The 5958-nt window shown below is 56.2% G+C and overlaps 1 protein-coding gene across 1 annotated transcript in view; it reads left to right on the top strand.

Moving 5' to 3' along the window:
- Positions 1-5958, top strand: part of IP6K3 (inositol hexakisphosphate kinase 3) — a 24644-nt gene that overhangs the window by 747 nt on the left and 17939 nt on the right. The gene's annotated exons all lie outside the window — the stretch shown is intronic.

Raw genomic sequence — 5958 nt, 5'->3', positions numbered from 1 at the left:
CACGGCCACGGAGGTGTGTCACCGCCAGGGCACCCCCTGCCCTGGGCAGGGGCAGTCTTTAGGGTCCCCTTTCCCATGGGCTGTCCTGGGGCCACCCCCAGGGAACTTGAGACTTGAACCTGAGCCTGCCACCATCCTCAGGCTCTCTGGGGGCCTTGAAAACATCGAGGGTGGGTCCCTCCCAGGAGATTTGGATCCCACCAGGCAAGAGTCAGGCTTCTACGGTTTTTAAGAGCTGCTGGTTTATTTTTTTAGCCTTTTTACTATGAAAAACTTTAAGCCTACAAGAAAAAAATAGAAGGAATGACACAATGAACATTTGCATATTCTGCGGCTGGATTTACACAGTGTGTCTGAGTTTTGCCGCATTTGCTTCATTGTATTCTCTAAGGCTAAGGTATTTTGAAGTAACCTATGGACGTCACAGCATTTCCCCTCAAAGCACCTCAGTTCAGGTCCTTATGTAACCCCAGTGCTTTACCCCACTGACGATATTATTGGCTCCCCAAGGATGGCTACGTCCAGGCCACGTTCCAATTTCCCCAGTTGTTCCTAAATGGTGTTCAATGCTTTGTTTAGACGAGGATCCAATGGGGCGGGGGGAGGACCCCCGCTTTCAGTCTGGTAGCATCTCAGCCAACCCTCACCCTCCCCACCCCCGTTTCCCACCCCGCCCCCGGCAGTGACCAGCTGAACTGAATGGCCAGCTGCCCCACAGGAGGATGAGAACTGGGCTGGCTCAGCAGCTTATTCCGGAGAGGGAGACTGAGGCCTGGAGGGGAAGGGGTCAGGAGTCTAGGCAGACCCAGGGCTCCGGGCCCCACTGCGCGGCGTCCAGGCACCCTCGCCCCCTCGTACCCCTACAAAGTCAGCTTCTTATCAGGGATCTGAGAAACCCCTCTTCTGCAACGGGGCTGCGGCTCCCAGGGGTCCTCCCAGTGCTCTGCCCCAGGACACCCTGGGGGCAGCAGGCCAGGCTGAGGCCCCCCACCCCCTCGTGGTCGACAGCCTGCTCCTGCGTCCTCCAGCTCCAAGCACAGCGCCTAAGACGTCCTTCCCGTGTGGTTGCTGTCTCGTTCATCAGCAGCCACTGGGGAAGAGGAGTCAACTTTATGAGAATCAAGCACCAGCTTGTTCAGGGAGCAGGTTGGGGAGGCCGGCCCAGATGGCAGATGAAGGGGGCATGGGGTCCGCCCATCCCGGGGGAAGGAGCCAGTGGGGTGTAGATGCTGAAGACGCTTCCACTCTGCTCAGCCACCTCCTCGGCCGGCCCCCGTCTCTGGTTTTGAGGTCCTTCCCCTGTGAGTTGAGCCTGGCTCCCGGATCCTCAGCAGTGCTCCTCACCGGCCCTTCAGCTGCTGTCCCAGCTCTCTGAGGACAGGCCGAGCAAAGTCAGGGCCGTTGGAGAAGGGCCCCTAGTCGCTGGGCCAAGGTGGTGCAGGTCCAAGTGCTTCCTCTCTAGGTGGTTCCGGCCCGTCTGCTGCTGCCCTCTGCTGGGCAAAGCCTCACGCTTCACACTTGCCCAGCTCAGCTCCACGGCCCGAAGGACGGTGACTGCGCGCGCACACACGTAGGCTTGTTCCACCCCTCACTGTTGTGTTTTGACCTTCAAAAACCTATCTCTTGTTAGAGTCCTAAAGATTCCATAGTAACCACCGACAAGACCGTCTATCTCTGGCTCGGCGGGTGGCTGGTCATGTGACTTAGAGAAAGGTGTGGGGAAGGGTGTCAGAGGCTGGAAAATGTGGTCTGGACGTCTAGTGATATCCAGACCCTGGGAGGAGGGTCCAAGGTCCCATCAAGCTTCTCCAGTATCCAAGCTTCCAGGGGCAGCAGTTTCCAGGAGACAAGCCTGCCTGGGAGGGGCGGTAGGCGAGGTGCCCAGCGTGCCCGGGGGATGGCGGGGCCGAGGTCCCAAGGTGCTATCATGAGGTCCAGCTCCATTGGGGTTGGGAAGACAGAAGCCCTCCCTGCCCTACCCCACCGCACCCCACCCCACCCCATCCTCGCTGGCCCCAGCAGCCCTTCCAGGAGCGCTGGGCTCTTGAGTCATCTTTGCCCCATGCGTCTCCCGCCCTGACAGCAAGATCAGAACATCGTCGCTGCTGCTACGGACATTTGTCAGGGGCTGAAGGGCTTCTAAACTAATAATAGCTGTATTAAAATCGCATTAGGTCCTCAAGCTGGAGGAACGTTGGGAGATTTTAAATGTTAAGAGAAAAGGAGACGGGGAAGAATATCTTCCCTCAAAGGATAACATCAGCTCAGAAATAAGTCAGGAAGATGAAGTATTGCTCTGTGACTCTGGAAATCAAGCCTTCCCCGGGAAATAGATGCTCTCCAAAGCCACATCTTTCAGCCACAACTGAGAAGGTGATGTGTGACGTCCCCAGCATTCAGTATTGATCCCACTGGACTGGGACCGTGCGGACCGTGGGGCTCGCCGTCCCACAGCCCTTGAGTCATTTCTAGGATGGATTTAAAAACTTGATTTTTTTTTTCTCCCCAGAAAATAATCTTGTGCCTTCCAAGCCTAGATGGTCTCAGATGATACACAGCACTCTGCCATGTGAGCAATTCCAAAATGCTCCTGCCCATTCCAACCTAAGTGGTTTTAAATGGTTTTCGGGTCCTCTCATCTCTAATAGATTAAAAAATGCTCCCTTGGGCATCACAGAGACATTGAGTGGTACTTGTACCAAACCTCTGGCTCTGAGTGGCCTGAGAAATGTACCTTAGAGCTTCAGAGGCGAGAGGGCAGGCCATAAACCATGCTGCTTCTGAGTCTGCTGCCCGACGCATTATTTTGCAGTCTTCTTTTGCTGCAAGCTGTTTCTTAATTATCTCCTCCCCAGAGCGCACCTCTCCCCCTTCGATCTACTGAGACATACTCCAGAAAGCGTTCATACCTCGGTGTTCTCAGGCAACCCCCTCCTGCCTAGACTGATGGAGGGGTAAGACCTCCTCTGCCTGGACCCCAGCAGTACCCACCTCTGCCTCCCCACTCAGCCCTCCCTCTGGTCCCATCTCCCTGCTTGTTCTTCCCTTCCTCACTGTGCTCCCTGCACACACACACCCTGAAATAGGCCTTCCTCAAGCTCCCCCAGGCCCAGCCTCCATCTCCCCCATCTCATACCCCTGCCCCGGTCCCTCAGCAATATCTCTTCTAACCTTTCTAACTAGGACTCATTTTTCAACCTAATTTGTTCCCTAGGAGTCCCTCTGCGATATTCATTAGACTTTTAGTATCTGTTGATTGAGAAAATAGATGATGATAAAAACTACTAGGAACTTAATAATGCCTTTAAATGAATTTGTATTTTGGTAAACACCGAAGCATTTAGATACATTTGAGAAATGATCGCAAGCTGTGGATATTGCTTTTCTAGTCTGCAGATAATGCTGCTGGTGCTGCTGGTGTGGCTTTGGGTCAGGGCTTGAGTGGCCCACGGAAGGGAGTCTTCCACCCGTGGCACCGTGAATCCATACTGCCCGGCTCCTCGTGGAACCCTGCCCCCAGGGATGGCACCCCCACCGCCCTGCCAAGTGTGAGCTCCCAGTGGGCTCCTGCTGCTGATGTGGGCAGCTGAGGCTCACAGCACAGAGAGGGTCTCAGATAGGAGCCTGGGCCCCACTCAGGTCTCAGGACTCTCAGAGGCACCCAGAGTGCCCCACCCTCTTAGAAGGGGACCCCATGGTAGGGCAGAGTGGCATCAGCTTTGGAAGGAGACAGATTCACTGTGGCTGAATTTCAGCACTGGTGCTCACTCTCTGGACCCTGAGAAAGCTCTTCCACTTGTCTCCATCTGAAAATTATTCTGAGAAACAGAGGGGGACGTTGTAAGGCCAGTGGCCCGCCGTGGATGCCTCACAGGAGTGGCTACAACACAGAGGATGTATTCAAGCCTGGGGCTGCTCCATACTGGGTATCTGGCTGTCAGCTGGTGAGTTAGTCAGGACGGACTAGGTTGTGCTGTGTGACAAAAACACCCCCAAACCTCAGTGCCTAATATAACCTGGATTGCTTTCTCTGTCATGACTGTCACTGAGGAAGTGACTGTGCTTCCCAAATCATCCTGGCCAGGCAAAGAGTATGCGGGGCACTGCTTGCTCTAAATGCTCCTCCCGGAAGTGGCATCCGTCACTCCATTCCACGTGATGTTAGCCAAAGCACATCATGTTTTGGCCGACGTACCTTCAGAGGACAAGGGAAGTGCAGTCATACCACGTTCCTGCAGGGGGAAAAAAAAAAAAACAGAATATTTGTGAACAGTTTTGACAATAACCACAGTCAACCAACTAGTTTCCAGATACAAGGAGCTGACAGCCTCTGATAAGATAGAGTTCGTGACTCATTTAGTCCACGTTGAACCCTTACAAGTTTAGTTTGTGGTTTCACCTGCCATCTTCCCTAAAAAGGGAGAGACAAGTTCTGAACGAGGTGTGCCTTCTGAAATTTTTAATGAACTCCAGTTTAGCCTGTGGGGAGAGGTTGCGTGCGTGTGTGCGTGCTCAGTCTCTTCAGCTGTGTCTGACTCTTTGCGACCCCGTGGACTGTAGCCCGCCAGGCTCCTCTGTCCATGAGATTCTCCAGGCAAGAATCCTGGAGGGGACTGCCATGCCCTCCTCCAGGGGATCTTCCCAACTCAGGTATCAAACTCCTGTCTCCTGCCTTGGCAGGCGGGTTCTTTATCACTGGCGCTACCTGGGAAGCCTCGAGGGAAAGTCAGATACACAACGAAGTCTCCCAGGAAGAGGAACTAACATGTGCTGGCCTGTGGTGACGAGCCCTGAGCCACGATGCCCTCTTCCACCTCAGCTCGATGGGTGGCCTCTGTCCCTGCTCCTGGCTTCACCGCTGCTGTCATCTGTCCCCACCCAGGGAGCCAAATACACCGGCAGGCCCTGCTGTCCGTGACCCTCCTTTCAGACCAGGCTGGCCGTCACTCAGACCCCTGCAGTGAACCAGCTGGTCCAGGGCCTCCTTTGACACCCAGCTCCATGGCTGGGCCCCACTAGAGAAATTCGCCCCTTGAGTCCTCCTGGAGTCATTTCATTCAGGACATGACCCAGCGACGGGGCAGGAGGACACAGGGATCTGGGGCTGTTTGTCCGTTCCTCCCGGGGCGGGGGCTCTAACTCCGCAGGCTGAGGTGCCTCGCCCTCCCTCTCCCCTCCTCCATCTTCCCTCAGCCACTTCCTCCCCAGAGAGCACTCAGGACGGACTCTGAGCCGGAGGTCTGGGCTGTGGTCTGCGAGAGGAGGCCTGGGCTGGGTAGAGGGCCCTGTGTGTCCCCACAAAGCACTAAAGGGAGCCCCTCAGCGTGTCAGAGGGGCTGTGAGGTCCTGCCTCGGCGAGCGCCTCGCCCGCTCTCCTAGCACCCAGGCCGAGCCACAGGAGTCGGTCCTGGGCACCGCCCATGCAGTGACAAAGCCCCAGCACTGAGGATGCCGGGGAAACAGGCTCTCCAAAGGGGGCTGTGAAGCTCCTGCGAAGGCGGTGGCAGTGGCGGTCAACCAAGGCTTGGTTCACCCCAGGGGTCTCAGCTACCTGGTGGGGGGCCTGGAGCAGAGCCAGGCACCAAACACTCCTGCCCAGAACTCCTGGGCCCAGAGGCAATGCTCAGGGCTGAGGCTCTGGCCACTGACTGAAGTGCCTGTCCAGTGGTGAAAGGCAGGTCGGCTGAGAAAGCTCTGTCAGCCTGAATTATTCATTTAGGACTCGGCAGGAGGGATGGGGGAAAGGGAGGCCTTCTCTAGCTCGGTCCCACAGCGACCGATGGGAACTTCAGCCTCCTTGGGAATCCAAGGTCAGCGTCAGCGCTTGGGGGAAGCCACAGAGCGGCTCCTTGAGCAGCAGCAAACCCACTTGCCCGGCTCAGGCAGGAAGCCAGGGGACTAAGCCACTGCCCCTCCATCCCGCGCGCCCGTCTATCCCCACCCCCCTGCGCACCCCTC

Source organism: Bison bison, unplaced genomic scaffold, assembly GCF_000754665.1.
Source record: "Bison bison bison isolate TAMUID 2011002044 unplaced genomic scaffold, Bison_UMD1.0 scf7180017864270, whole genome shotgun sequence".
NCBI lineage: Eukaryota > Metazoa > Chordata > Mammalia > Artiodactyla > Bovidae > Bison > Bison bison.
Note: the sequence above shows the minus strand (reverse complement) of the source record. Positions and strands in the feature narration are given on the sequence as shown.